This window comes from Rhamphochromis sp. 'chilingali', assembly GCF_963969265.1.
Source record: "Rhamphochromis sp. 'chilingali' genome assembly, chromosome: 14".
Classification (NCBI taxonomy): Eukaryota; Metazoa; Chordata; class Actinopteri; order Cichliformes; family Cichlidae; genus Rhamphochromis; species Rhamphochromis sp. 'chilingali'.
This window is the reverse complement of record NC_137941.1, coordinates 17,317,193-17,331,632: the sequence shown is the minus strand read 5'-3', so window position 1 is coordinate 17,331,632 and position 14,440 is coordinate 17,317,193. Positions and strand designations below refer to the sequence as shown.

General features: G+C 39.4%; 1 long non-coding RNA gene across 1 annotated transcript in view; it reads left to right on the top strand.

Annotated features, from left to right (window-relative positions):
- The window catches only part of LOC308410276, a 48,034-nt gene extending 42,132 nt beyond the window's left edge, over window positions 1-5,902 (top strand). Inside the window, exon 3 of the long non-coding RNA XR_013974150.1 lies at window positions 5,828-5,902. This is a non-coding gene — a long non-coding RNA (uncharacterized lncRNA). The remainder of the gene's footprint in view (window positions 1-5,827) is intronic.
- Window positions 5,903-14,440: the final 8,538 nt, after the last annotated feature.

Genomic DNA, 14,440 nt, shown 5'->3' with positions numbered 1-14,440 from the left:
CCCTGCTCCCATCAGAGGGGGGAAGGTTGCGGAGCTGCGCCCCGCAGAATAAGGGGGGCAGGTCCCCTGTGATTGGCGAGAGCTGAACATCGATGCCAGCTTCCATCTGTCATGATAGCCTATCTCTGAACCTTCAATCTGTCAAAAGCTTGCTGCCTAGCTGAAGGCTCCAGGAGATTTGGCGTGCTAAACAGATTTGACAACAGGCATTATCACTGTGAGGGGCCCGGCGAAAAACGCCATCAACGTGTTAATTGTGGCTGGAAATGTAAACTGTCACTTCTCATCTCATTTAACACTACCTTTGCCAGTTTTTTTCTCACCTCCTTTTCCCTTATGTTAGCAAACATATGGAAATATTTAGGCAGATGCTTTAATCCTTGAACTATATCAGCTTTAGGATATTGACTTGTACTCCTCACCTACAGGCGGTGAGACCTAGAACCACACGCTCTGTTGTCCTTGGTGAAGAAGACCGTTCGCTCTGTGCTCAAAGAAATGCAGTCTGAATACAGCTGTGTTATTTAACTAAGTACAAGAATCTGTTGCAGTTTCTGAAAGATAGAAGCAAAGCTACATTTTAGCCAGTTGGGTTTTAGCTGAACCAAATCTTACCTCAGCCCATTTTCCCCTGTTAGCATCTAGAATGTACATATTTGAAGAGCTAGAGGTTAAGAAAGGAATGGGTTTATTTTTCGGATCATTGGGCACAAACAGTAGTAAAGATTTGGTGTATGTATTATGGTGCTTACATCATTATCTTGCAAAAAATTAAGTAAAATAGCATTTTAGAGTGAGTAATGTGACAATTAGTTGATTATCCAAGTGACAGAAAAATTATCTGCTACTATTATGATAATCAGTAAGTAACTTTCAAAGTAAAAAATGTCAGCAGCTTTTCGTTTGTGAGGATTTGCTTCTTTTCTCAGTCTAATGGGTCACTAAATTTAATATCTGGGACTGTTCAAACATGGCAGTTACATGAGTGTGCCTTGGGCTTCGGGATACTGCTACAGACCATTTATTATTGTTTTCAAGAACACATCAAATTAATAATTAGTCTAGAAAATAATTGCTGACTGATTGACCATGTAATACTCTTTCTTAGATTTCGATCTGTACTTCTTTAAAAATAAGGTTTATTGTCTTTAATAAAAACCTTAAATCTAATTTCTCATCAACATTTTTTTGCTGTCTTTCTTACTATTTCCCTCTTTCTGGTACATCTCAGAATGTCAAGCCTGTTCCTATTATCTCTAATTGATTATCCTCTATCAAAGCACCTAATTATTTGTCAGTTGTAGCGATCAGCCCTATTATTTGTGGGCTTTCCCCTGACAGGCCTTTAATGGTGATGGTTGGTTTAACCCCCAGGCCTTGCTAATAGGATTTAGCAGCAGGTGACTGGTAACACAGACACACACACCCCTCTAACCCCTTCACCCCTAGGAATATCAGACCCTCCCACTGCCTGTTCACTGAAAAGGCGTACAAACACTGCACTAATACAGCCTTGTCATTCCCTCTGAGCTGAATGTATCTGTATGTAGCAAGGCAGGACTGTAGTGTCACGCCTGGTTCTCCCCCTTTGTTTTGATGCTGCATAGTCACACCGTAAAAAAAAAAACCTAAACAAACAGTAATATTCCGGCAGCTGGGGCAACAAAATAATACCAGAAAATAACAGAAAACAACTTTCCCATGAAAATACGGTTATTTTCAGTAATGACAATGCAGTTTGTTGCCCTAATCTTACATGGGATTTTGCCTTTTTCAAGTGCTTTTAAACATTAAATTAGGAACAATTTAATGTGATTAAACAATGAAATTACCTATTAAAAAGGTCAATGAATGCAGCAATATGAATAATAATACTTAAATGTACAGAAATACACAGTTAACTTAAATAATAATGGATTGCATTCATATAGCGCTTTATGAGACCCTCAAAGCGCTTTACAATTCCATGTTATAATTCCCCTTTGGCCGTCACCAGTAGGTGGTAGGTGAAGTGTCTTGCCCAAGGACACAACGACCGAGAGTGTCCAAGCCGGGGCTCAAACCGGCAACCTTCTGATTACAAGGCGAACTGCCAACTCTTGAGCCACGATTGCCCTGAATAACAATAATAGTTCAAGTTCAATCTTTCAAATAACGGACAAATATTTGTGAAATTATGATGCATTTGTGAATGTATTTTAACAATCTAAATAAGCATATGTACAGACAGATACATTTAAAAAACATGAAAATTATGTTGTATTACATTTACAGTGATTTTACGTTAATTTACATTTGAAATGTAAAATCACTGTCTATATATGTGAATTTAATGATATTCTAGAAGAAGAGTACAAAACTGTGAAATAGACAGTAAAATACTTTTATATCACGATTTTTTTTTACAGTGCAGGATTCATGCAGCAACGCATACGTATGCAAAATGCCAATGCAAATAAAGCCGAAGCAGACACGGCGCCATCTTGGAGGTGACAGACGACGGCTAGACGGAGAGGCCACGGCCTCTATGTGCTGGTCGTTTCCTGACGGTGATGTCCTTACAAGCTGCGCTGTTTGCAGTGTCATACAGTAAAGATTTGAATGTTTATTAAATATAATTTCTGGACACTTGAAGCAAGAGAGCATAGATTTAGTGTTGCAAAAATATTGCTGTGATGATGTAAGGAATGATTTAGTATTATTGACAGTTTATTAGGATGATTTACCTGTAAACTGCTCCTTTATCCCAGTGAGGCCTTTCTGTGACTATAATGTCTGCCAGTCAAGCACAGAGCTGCTAACTCAGACAGTCGTTCCTTCAGCTTTTGTCACTTTATTTGGTGTCCATCCATCCACTCATGGCAAACAGCAGCAAATGCCATTCATTTATACTGATTGGAAGGAAGAGCGTAGGAAGCCTGGGAAGTGATGGCGTTGCCCAAGGAGTGGGGGTACTGTGAGGAGAACAGGACAATGAGGAGCAGGGAGGGGATGGGTTTGTTATCCTGGTAATTAAGGACAGAGTGGCTTCCATGCCTGGTGTGCGGACAGGATGTGGCAAATTACTAGAATCTTTGTGAGGAAAAGCTGCTCCCTCTCTACTCTGTCCATTCTCAGGGGACCTCATCATCTTCTCTAACAGTCAGGATGGGATTTTGTACCCTCTATTCCCTCACCTTCTCCTTCTCTCTTTCTGTCTCTCCGTTCATTTCCTTTCACTTCTCTCTGTCAGCTTCCTCCTGAAGTGCAAGTCAAAGTCTGAAGTAACATTGCGGGTTTAGAATTGTAGATTAGTATGCCGACTTCTTGGTAATGAAAACTTCTGGCAATTATTCATGTTTATCTTTTTCGGTATTTACATGCTGAGGAAGAGCTAGGCAATTTTTCTAACATCTTGAGACAGATTTTGATAATTAACTGTGTGTGTTTCACAATGCAATTCCCCTGACATGCAGAGAAGGATAGAGAAATAGACAAACCATAAACAGTACTGTATGTTCTGTTCCCTCTGTGAAACTCTGCGTGCGTGTCTCTCACTGACACTGCTGTTACTTTGATATCATATATTAGGGAAAAGAGGATATTATTTCTTCGTTTCTCTTGGCATTTTGCATTGGGATCCTCGGGCTGTGGTGCTCAGGTGGGGTTAGAGAAAACAGTGGCCCTCACAACGACAGGATAAGCTAGCAGCAGCATGGCAAGACAGCAAGAGAACACTCTGGGGTTTAAAAGTACCCAAAGCATCCTGGGTAATTAGCCATTACAGTGCTGTCACAGAGGGTTCTGCAGTCAATACAGAGATAATTTGGGCAATGGTGAATGACAGTGCTGTCCAGGCTTTTGGGATGATCAAGGACAGATCCAGCTGCACCAGGCATCTGTCAGGCCCATGAATCACTCCTCCAGCCAGCAGCTGGGTGAGTGGAGCAGAGAGAATCGCTGGAGAAGCATGTGCAGACACACAAATAAACATGTTCCCCCTCTCTCCCCTCGCCACACCGGGAAATGGCTATTAAAGGTCTGCCGTTACAGAGCACCGAGTGGAAAAGGCTTGTTACCTTCAGTGGCAAATGAATGACATTGGGAATAAGGTGAGGAATAAAAGTCAGACCAAGGGGACATTTTTCACAGTTATTTCAGCTGTGTAGCTAAATCCAGGGAATGCAGTTAGGATGCATTTTTTCATGTTATAGTGATATAAGTAATATGTTTTACACAAAATAACAACAAGGCTTTATGTTATTACAAAGGAAATCTGGAAACTATACCTTGTTCTCTCCATTGCTCATTGGTAGTTGAAGACTGTTTGCTGTAGTCAGGTTGCAGATTCGAGATATTATGTAAAGTGTCGACCAAATCCATAGTAAAGCACTTAAATTCTTCCCCGTTTTTCCTGTAATCCCCACCAAAACAGGGAAGAATATAAAAGGGACTGAGCAGCATGACAGATCAGGGCTTGTGTAGCAAAGTATACACATCACTATATAAAGCCCAAACCTGCCAGGATTGAACAAAGTATTTCAGGTAGCATGAGTTTCTAGTTGCTATTTTTCATTTTTACTTCAAATGGTTTCTTTTAGCACACCTGCTGTCATTAGGTTGTGCAAATTACAGGTACATTTTAATATATTTTAATCCTCTGCAAAAGATTTTGCAGGAGATTCAGAATGATGATACTTGATGGACCATACTGGTGTGAGTTTTACATACAGTATCAGTTCTCATGCAGTAGCTTATAAGAGTTTATTCTTAGGCGGTGACACAACCTTTGTTGGCTTGATCAGATCACAATAACCAAACTTTCATATTTATTTATTAAAACTCTTTGCTTCAATTTAAGATTTTATACACCAGTGTTAGATGTATATTGGTGTGTTGTACATAATAGTAGAACATAATTATATTTTGATTATGAAGCTGAGCCTCAACCATTTCAGCACAACAAATATGCATGTATGCAAACGTTTAGGAAGATCGTACTGATGGCATTTATAGGTCTCTGAAAATATCATTCCAAAATATGTAATATAATATTAGATGTCAGTCTGAGATAAATGATCATATACAAGCTCTACTAAATGAAAAGTTTGGTAACATAAACATTTTTGTGAATTGAGGTCATTTCAGAAACCGAACAGCAGAGTGATGCTTTTGCTGCAGTCTTTAATATGCCTGGAAATTCTTCTCTCTGTTGCTAATGATTATGCAGATGCTCACAATCTGTAACACAACACTAGTTTATTAACAGTTATTTTAAATGTCAGAGTAGTATGTTAGTATACTAACTTTTTAGAAACCTTTTCAAGGGTTTGGATTTCATCATTTCAGTTGTTGTCTTATTCCACAGACAAGTTACGACCCAAAGTTGAACCCAAAGTAAGGTGCTATAATAGACGCTATTTTCTTTAATGTGAAAACAGCTATTTTTAGGATTAGCTCATATGCTGTATATAGATGCACAAGGTTGGCTTGTGTGTGAGATATAGGTCCTATCTCTGTGCACCCTATTTAATCATAACTGTGGAGACTCTGCCCTGGGACTGGAGCTTTTTCTTATCATACTTTAATCAATATCTTTCTCGCTATGTTAACACAAAGCAGTCCTCTCAACACTGTGGAGCTGCAGTGTCCTTATTTTGTAGTTGATGAGTCTATGGAAATGCATGTGTATATTAAGCATGATTCTGCGACCTGTGCCAATGCTGAAGCACTTAATTTGTTTAATGACACTCAGAGTACAATGAGCTAGTTTTGAGAGTGCATTTAAAAGGCAGACATTTCTGTATTCGTCTTGTTAATACACAGATTGTCTCTGTTTTAATTTCAGATGATTTTCAGAGCACATCCTGTAAAACCACAAGAATAAAAGCAGCGTATTATGAAAAAGGGAAGCTGATTTCGAGTAAGTCACCTTTCTTCAGCGTTATCACTCCAATTCATCTCAGAATGGAATTAACTTCATGATAGGCAGTGAAAGTACCTATCCATCTTTGATACAATGAATTCAAAGATGCACAGCACTGACAGTCAATTAAAAATGAAAGATAATCCACCCCTCCCTCGCAGAGGAATATTCAGTTTGGCATATGCACTATAAATACCTGCCATCATTTTACATCAGTTTGCTATTTATCTGTCATTTTAATTTTTTTCCAAAGTGGATGAGCACACATCTGAATGTTTACCTGCTTTTCAGCAGGGCTAGTAGCTTCTTGGTGACTGCTGTATTACCACATTTTAGTATTCCCACGGGATCCATTACCATATATGTGTCTATAAAGGGAATTTGCAGAGAGCAAAGTGAACATGTTATGTCGGTCATTTGCTGTGCAAGGATATTTTCCTACAAACTGCATTTTAAATGCTATGTTTCTCCCCATTACTCTACACCGAGAAACATTTAAATGCCCTTTAATTAGTGTGTCCTTCCTGCTATCGATAGGCCACTGGTAATCACTCAGAGGACTAATGACTCCTAATTGAATTGCTTTAAAGAGGAACACAATTGGTCCTGTCATCAGTACCCAGACAGCAAGATTTGGGAGCAAACCCAAAACGGGGGTCATTTTGTTAAGCATCGCGCTAATCGAAGTTACATATTTTCACAGTGGCAGAGAAAAGCCTGATGCTACTGTGGTGATGTCAGATCATGTTCTCTCAATAGAGCCTGGGGAAGGAGGGACTGGGGGGGAATGGGGAGGTGGGAGTGACTTGTGGATCATCAAAATTTCAGTAGATATTGATTTGATCTTTTCATATTGTCAAGGAGAAATCTAATCATAATAGAGCAACATATGATATCTCCCTCAAACACCTTTTAACAAGCTATTGCAGCTTATTATCCAGTTTGCCTGCACCAAACCCTCATATCATATTACGAGCACTGCAGGACCTGCGAGGATGTCCTTTTCATCCGCATGTCCTGAAATTCAAGCGCTGCAAAACTTTCATCCTGTACTTACATTTCAAAACAAGACTAATGGCTTTGCAAAATAACTAAGACCGGGCAGGTGTGCCAAAAAAAAAAGGATGAAAAGCAGCCTTGTATTTGTCCAGGAGGTCAAAGCAGAAATTATGCTAAATATATTCACAGGTAGTTATAAAGATAGTTAAAGTGCCTACATTCTGACATTTTTCTAAAACAGAGGTAAGGGCTGCACCTTAAGTTAAACAGAGCCTGGTTGCAATGAAATGAAAAGTTGTAATAAAAAGGATGACTATGACGAGCAATTTTATATAGATACACCGTACAGTGATTTTATATAGAACTTAATGATCCTATATCTTGTAGAGTGTCATTGGCATTGCAGAAACTTTCTGTCCTAATTATCCATTTCAGCCTGTCTGTTTCACATCTCCGCAGTCCCTCATTATCCCCACATCCACCTCACAGTCTGCTCAGTGTTACATTAGTAAAATAGAGCCTTTGATTTGTCCTCAACAGCGCAGACGTTTGAAAAACAGAAGAGCGAATGAGAGCGAGAAAGTAAAACAAAGAAGGAGAAGAGTAAAGTCCTCTATATTAGCCTGGAAGTGGCCTTGAGTGTTGAATATATTGACCGTGTCACCCTCCAGTTTTGGGGGGAGAAACTAAATTCAAGGCCACACCAGGGATTTGATGCATCATAGACATAATAGAGGATATTTTGGTTTGCTCTCTGAAGTATGAGAAACATTTTTTTCCCTCCCACCCGATGTAGGGAGTGTGAATTGCTGGAAGGCATTTGTAAAACAAAATACTTTACTTGACTGTGGAAACAATGAGTGCCCACACCCCCTGCGGTTGTAATGATGCAGTGAAAACCAATTCAACGGTTCTTAAAACAAAACCGCCCTTATTCAGAGAGCCTGGCGCTCGCCTTATTCAGATGTTATGTTGAACACATTAACCTGTGTTTCTGAAACCAAGTTGTGCTGCACTGAAATATCCCTGGGCTTCATTTGCACTACATTAATAGTATTGGACTGACTTGCTATGACATTACGTTGGAGTTTTTAAAGCGCTGCCTGTACCTTCCTGGCCATATTTCAGCACAAAATGACAGCAATAAGAATCTGATCATGTTGGGTCACTCTGTTTGAAAGCAGACCCTGCCTCTGTTTCCCTTAATTAAACCCACACAGCGCTCTTTCATCTTTGCATATTCCGCGGCTGGGACATTGATACTCATTATTTCTTAAGTCTAAACACCAAGACTCTGTCAAGAATGCATCCATCACCGGCAGGCTGCTCGGCGTCAGCAGAAATTTTTCGCACTCTGTCAGCAAATTTAGCAATTTGCAATTTTCTTACTAGAGGGTTGTGACGTATTTTTATCTCCGAAGATGACTTTCAAATGCACAGATCATGAGGAAGTTGGCTTGTTAGTCCTTTCTTCTAACCTCGGCTCTAATGACAGTAATTAACAGGGCCACATTAGAGAGCCACCTCAGGAAGCATCTGACTGTTCATTTGCATGGCGTTAATACAGGAGGATGCCGTGCTGTGAAAGGCTTGCCACGAGTGCAGCAGTGCAGCTCTGCCTGTTTGGCAAGCCCTCCTGTTCTTAACAGCGCCAGGGCCCATTCTCCCATTCATTATGTGCCTAAAGCTTGAGTTATCCTCTCCTTGGTACGGGGATGAATGTTATTAAAGGCATAGCTGTCTGACACAACTCTAATGAAAAATAGGATGTTTCTGAAGGTTATGTTGCCAGCGAGCTCAGAAATGCCTGCTTCATTTTCCCACCCCAGCACAGGGCAAAGTAATTCCCACCTCTTGATAGATATTTTTTCTTAAGTTTTTTTTTGTGGCTCTGCACGCAGGAGCCTCATCATAAAGAGACCTTTATTATCCGTGTTTCTTCCTCTGGTGATGCTCAACAAAGGGCGAGGCTGGACTTTTTGGCAGATCATACAATTGTGAAAAACTACATCTGTGTTTTCTGAAGCGACGGCTGCTACTGTGTGGATTTAATTAAAAGGCATTGCTTGTATATGGTTTTTGCACAGATATTTGTTTTCATTTGCTGTAGCTTAGAGATATCATCGCGATCTCATGTTTTACTTCTTGCACAACATTGTACAAAAGCTCATGATTTACAAGTTACACAATCACACACCAAAAAATAAAGGATCATTACCAAATTAAAGTAAAAGCTCTCTCTTCAGATGACGCAGGCTTGTGACAGTGAGAGATGGCTGCTCAGCAGCAGGGTCACATTGCACTTTTCAGAGCTCCATCAGAGGTGGCAGGTCATGCTGAAGATGACCCGATCCGCCCACACTGACGGATCCCAGCTCTGGCCTTAAGTGTAAATCCTGCTCTCCCCCTCACTCTCTGCCCTGTTTTGGCCTTGCCAGTCCCTAACAGCCCCATCAGAGCCACATGGGAGGCCGCTGACAGACACGCAAGATACCAGGCTACTCCAATTTGCCCCAATATTCAAATAAAAGACTGCAAAGTCGCCATGTCGACATCTTCGTAAGCTCACGATGCTTGGTCCATTTCCATGAGCAACTGAGGATGTTGCAGAATTATAAACTGCACCTAGCTGCATGGTGTGCTGTTCACTATTGATTTTTTTTTAAAAAACAAACATTTTGAGGGCATTTTAGTGCTACATACGTGCTTGAATTTTAATTTACGCCTTCCCTATAAGTGGATATAGCGACTGTCTTTTCTTAAAGTGGAAATTTACCTCAAGGTAAAAATTGTGTGTAAATATCAAAATTCAAAAGAAAAGAAAAGAAAAGCTGCCATCAAATTAAAACATAAACTATGTTTTTTAAGATCCACATTTGCAAGCTGAATTAAACACATTGTCACAGTAAACCACTATATTGAAATAATTTCACAAATATTGGAAATCTTTAATTTAATCTTGGTTGAAATGGTAAACTCTTATGGAAAAATAAGCTGTTTGAAAAAAGCGAATTAATGGGGAGAAAGCGGGGAAAGCACAACCACAGATATAAGAAATAAACAAAAATATTATTAATAACAATTTCCTATAAAGAGTGCTAATTAAAAAACTCTGAACCCTTTTTAAAATAAATTACAGATTTATATTTAGTTGTTTTTTTTTTTATCCTTAAACTGAGTTTGAGGATAGTGGCTAAAAATAGTCCAATCACATCAGTCCATCATTTTAAACTGGAAAATAAGTGTACACTATTCCCTATACAAAACAACAAAAATCATTTGTTACACACAGCTGTGCTTTAAGCCTGGAAACTCACTGTGGCAGTCCTGGCTGAGAGATTTATATCATTAGCATCAGAAAAAGTGTTAGCGTCAAAGAATGGGGAAATTCACCTTCAGGCATAAAGATTTACCAGCAATTATTAATCTTTGAAAAATTATTTTTGACAAGACAGCAGACAGCATGATGTAGTCGCTTCAGTATATGTGTGTATGTAGATCTTTTCATAAAGACTTTTTCTCTATTTTTTAAAATAATGTTAACATGTGTCAGCTTCACTGAAAATGACATTAAAAATCATATTATTTCTTGCTGCCATTTAAGGAAAATACTTTTAACTGCTGTCTTATCTGTTGTGTAACAAGCAACAGACCCTGAACACAGATGTTTCAGGGTCAGCCAGAAAGCCCTCTAACAATTGGTTACCACCTCTTACTGTGTGTAAATCACAGCCAAATTCAGTGTTCCTAAAAAACCACAGGCATGCTGGTGTTCCCCTTGCCAAAAGTTAAAAAAACAAAAAAAACCAAAACCCCAAAACACGAGTCATGAGCTGATATTGGTGTCAGGTCACTTTTCTTTCTGACTTGAGATTTTCGTACGGTGACCCTTGTTAGCCTTTAAATACGATATCCACTGGAGAATGAAGAGAAAGTTCAGTCGTGAAAAATATATTTAGTTTTTTTGTTTTTTGGGGTTTCTAATCCTCTTTCATTAGTTACATACCTGGCTAATTTTGTTGACTTTCAGGTGGCTGATATTATAACTCGATCACCTGTGGAGCATTTAAAAACATGCAACCATGGTCGCTGTTGTCTGGATTCGTGGTTTGTTAGGGATGTTTTTGAAGCGGCAACTCACCGTGTCAGATTATGCCACATATCCATTTGACTTTCATAAGCTGTTTACGCTTCAGAAATTGTGGCAATGGCTTCTCTCTTGTGCAAAGGTTTTTACATATGTTGTGTGTCTCAGAAATGCCGCCCCAGTTATAGCTATCATTCTGAAAAAAAAGAAAAACAACCCCTGAAGGCTACATGAGGCTTGTCATTTTGTGATTTCTCCACTTATTTGCATTTTGTTTGGCTTTTGGATGAAACATGTGACGATAATTTCAGTGCAAGGCAAAAATAAAAGTAGCAATGAATTCCTAAGTTGTGCCATAAAACATTTATTTTAACTTTATTATTGTTAACCTAATGACAGCCCCATTAGTCCTCCTTTCCCATAAAGAACTATGGTCTTGGGTTTATTTCAGTGAATGTATTTATGGCTTATGTCTTACACAAAGCTCACTAATAATGTGTTTAATGTGGACAATATTGCTTACACATGGGCTCTTATTAGTGAGTGGTAGTCTGGTCTCAGGATCAGTGGCAGTATCCTTAAGGGATGGCCTCTCTTAGGAAAGGATGAAACAAGTGCATGTGAAAAAAACCCAGCGTGAGTCCTGTTCAAAGGCACAGACGAGTTCTGACTGGATTAACATTTATTGACCGCTCAAGCTTTCCTTTTTTTTCCACCCACTTTTTTATTTTCCTTTTTTTCTTTTCTTTTCTTTTTTTTTTTTTTTTGCTCCAGGACAAAGATTCAAACTTAATTGCAGTGGCTGTTCCACCAACTGATCACCAATGTGCCAACAAAAGCCTCCCTAATAGGCGCTTCATTAAGGATTAGAAAGTCTCTATTACAAAACAAATTAAGCATGCTCTGATCTTAACCTATAGGTCGAACGGCATTACAGCAAAGTTTAAGCTGTTAGATGGCTGAAAAACTTATTACGGGTTAGCGCTGAGGTAGCAGTTTGGTATTGATTTTACGATAGCTAGGTATGATGATTTATGGAGTGCTTGTGTCAGTATAACAAGCTGAAGGACACACAATATCATCTCCAACATCATTAAAATTCAGAGGTCTCCAGAGCTAGCTCATCAAGTACTGTTCACCTCCTTGGAATTTCATACGCACACACATGCACGCACACATGCACACACACAGCTATATATATATTTATATATAAAAGATCGGGGGAAAGGTATGTATCTACTCAGAAATTTAAGTTTTTTGCACCTCTTTGACATTGCATGATATTACATTATGATTTTTTTTTTCTGTTTTAACTATTGTTTACCCCATTTTGGATTTAATTTGCACTGTTACAGCATGCTAATATTCTGGTTTGTGCATAAGCTTGGTTAATGCTTGTATCGATTGTATAGCGTAGCAGTTCAAAAGGTCTACCCTTAACACAATCACTGCCTTGGTCTCTGAGCTGCACTTAACAGATTCTGAGCAGTAAAATCTGTGGTACACTAGAGCCCCCTGTGGGCACATGAAAGTAATACCAGCTGGTTATAATGAGTTCTACTTATTTATATTTGGATGAGGATTTATTGTTGAAAATTTTGCCCAGGGCTAATGATTAATATAATGCGAAACACTTTTTTTTAATTGTTTCCAGCCAGTTGTTACAAATATTCTGCTACAGTTTAACATCAGTCAGGTTTCTTAACACGCGACTTGCTGTCTAACTGAAAACGTGGATGTAAAATGTGGTCCTCTTTGCTTTGTAAGTTAGGGCTCGCTCAGACAAGACATGTAGCAGAACGTGGTGCTTCTCAAACTTTGCTCGTTTGGTAAATCTTCTCCATAAATAACTATGAAAAGATTACACTGTGTTAATGGTATTCCTAATAATAATTCATTAGAAATGCATTCTCAGCATGAATACCATCTTACAGTTTTTGTGCTAAGAAAGATGCCTGTAGACTCAGTAGCACAGAAATACGTGAAAGTGATCATACAGAACCAAGTAAGTCAGCTGTCATTTCACACCCCTTTTGCTCCCTCGCAAAGAAACCCAACAAGGAGAGATTCAGACTACCATTTAAGGTCGGGCTGTCCGAGGATCGGCCTGTGGGATGAAGGTAAGCTTCTGGGCTTCTGTCTGTCTTTCTCTGTCTCTCAGATTCCTTTGGATCCACCACCCCCCTCCAGGATCCCAGATTCTCTCCATCATCTCCTCCAACCGTGAGGTCTAACCGGCAGGGCAGGGGCGTGTGGGCGGACATGCTGGGTGCTGGCAGCATGCTCCGTCTGCTAGTGAGTAATGCGAGTACAGCAAGGACCCCCTCCACCCCCCCTAAAAAACACACACACACACACATACACACACCTCACACTTCTAGAAAGAGATGGGCCATAGATGGAGAGGCAGGCACTCCTGCTGTGACTTGGCGCACCCCACTGGACAGCTGGAGACTTAGGGAAAGAAGACGCTGCCAAACATGCCCGACAGAACAGGGGAGTGGTGGAGGTGCAAGGCTGGGCAAGGCCTGAGGTGGCTCCCATACCTGCAGCTGATCACCAGCCCATCATCTGTAATTATCTGCACTTATATACCAGTGAGATAAACAGTAAGACACACGTGCACTCAGACACACAGTCATAACCACATTAAAAAGGTATGATAGGGAAGGGCTAGATTGTTATGCTATGATTATGCTTCATATACTTGTGCAGGTGTAATAGCCATAACGAGCTCCTGTGTTGTTTAGCTGATGAAAATGATATTGTGTGACGAATACGGTTCGCTCAAAATGAGATACTTAGTATTTATTTAAACTAAGGCAACAGCTAGATCTAGTACCGTCTCATTTGGGTCATAAATATTATATATATTAAACAATTTTAAAAATTTGTTTTTTGGTTAATAGCAGCATATCACCCCCAGATATGTTGTGAAACATGAGTAACATGAGTACTTGATATATTATTGTTATTGTTATTTTCTCAAGAATATAATCCAGAAAAAGGTGCTTGGGTTAATCTGGGTTAATAGAAATGGTTTCATCACATGGTTTCTCCAACAGAGCTGCCTTTGTTTAAGATACTGTCATCGCTTGTGTGCAGCGCATGTAACAGAGTAGCATAGCAGCTCCAGACACGGGGATGCAGAGTCAAGCAATGGCTTCACTTTGAATTGATAATTGTGGAATACATTGGTGGATAATTAATGCACAATTTAGATATAACTCCAACATACTATATTTATATAGTAAAATATGTATAAAGAAAATAATTTGCAGAGCAGGAAATCTTCATGGAACCTGATGTGACAACACATTTTCTCATAAAAAAGAAATTTCTAGAGAAAATATAGCGACATTATTGTATGACAATATATGAGGATTCTTTATCGGTACTGCAGATCCATGCACAGTGCTGATACTCTTTATGCTGCAGTCGGGCTGAAG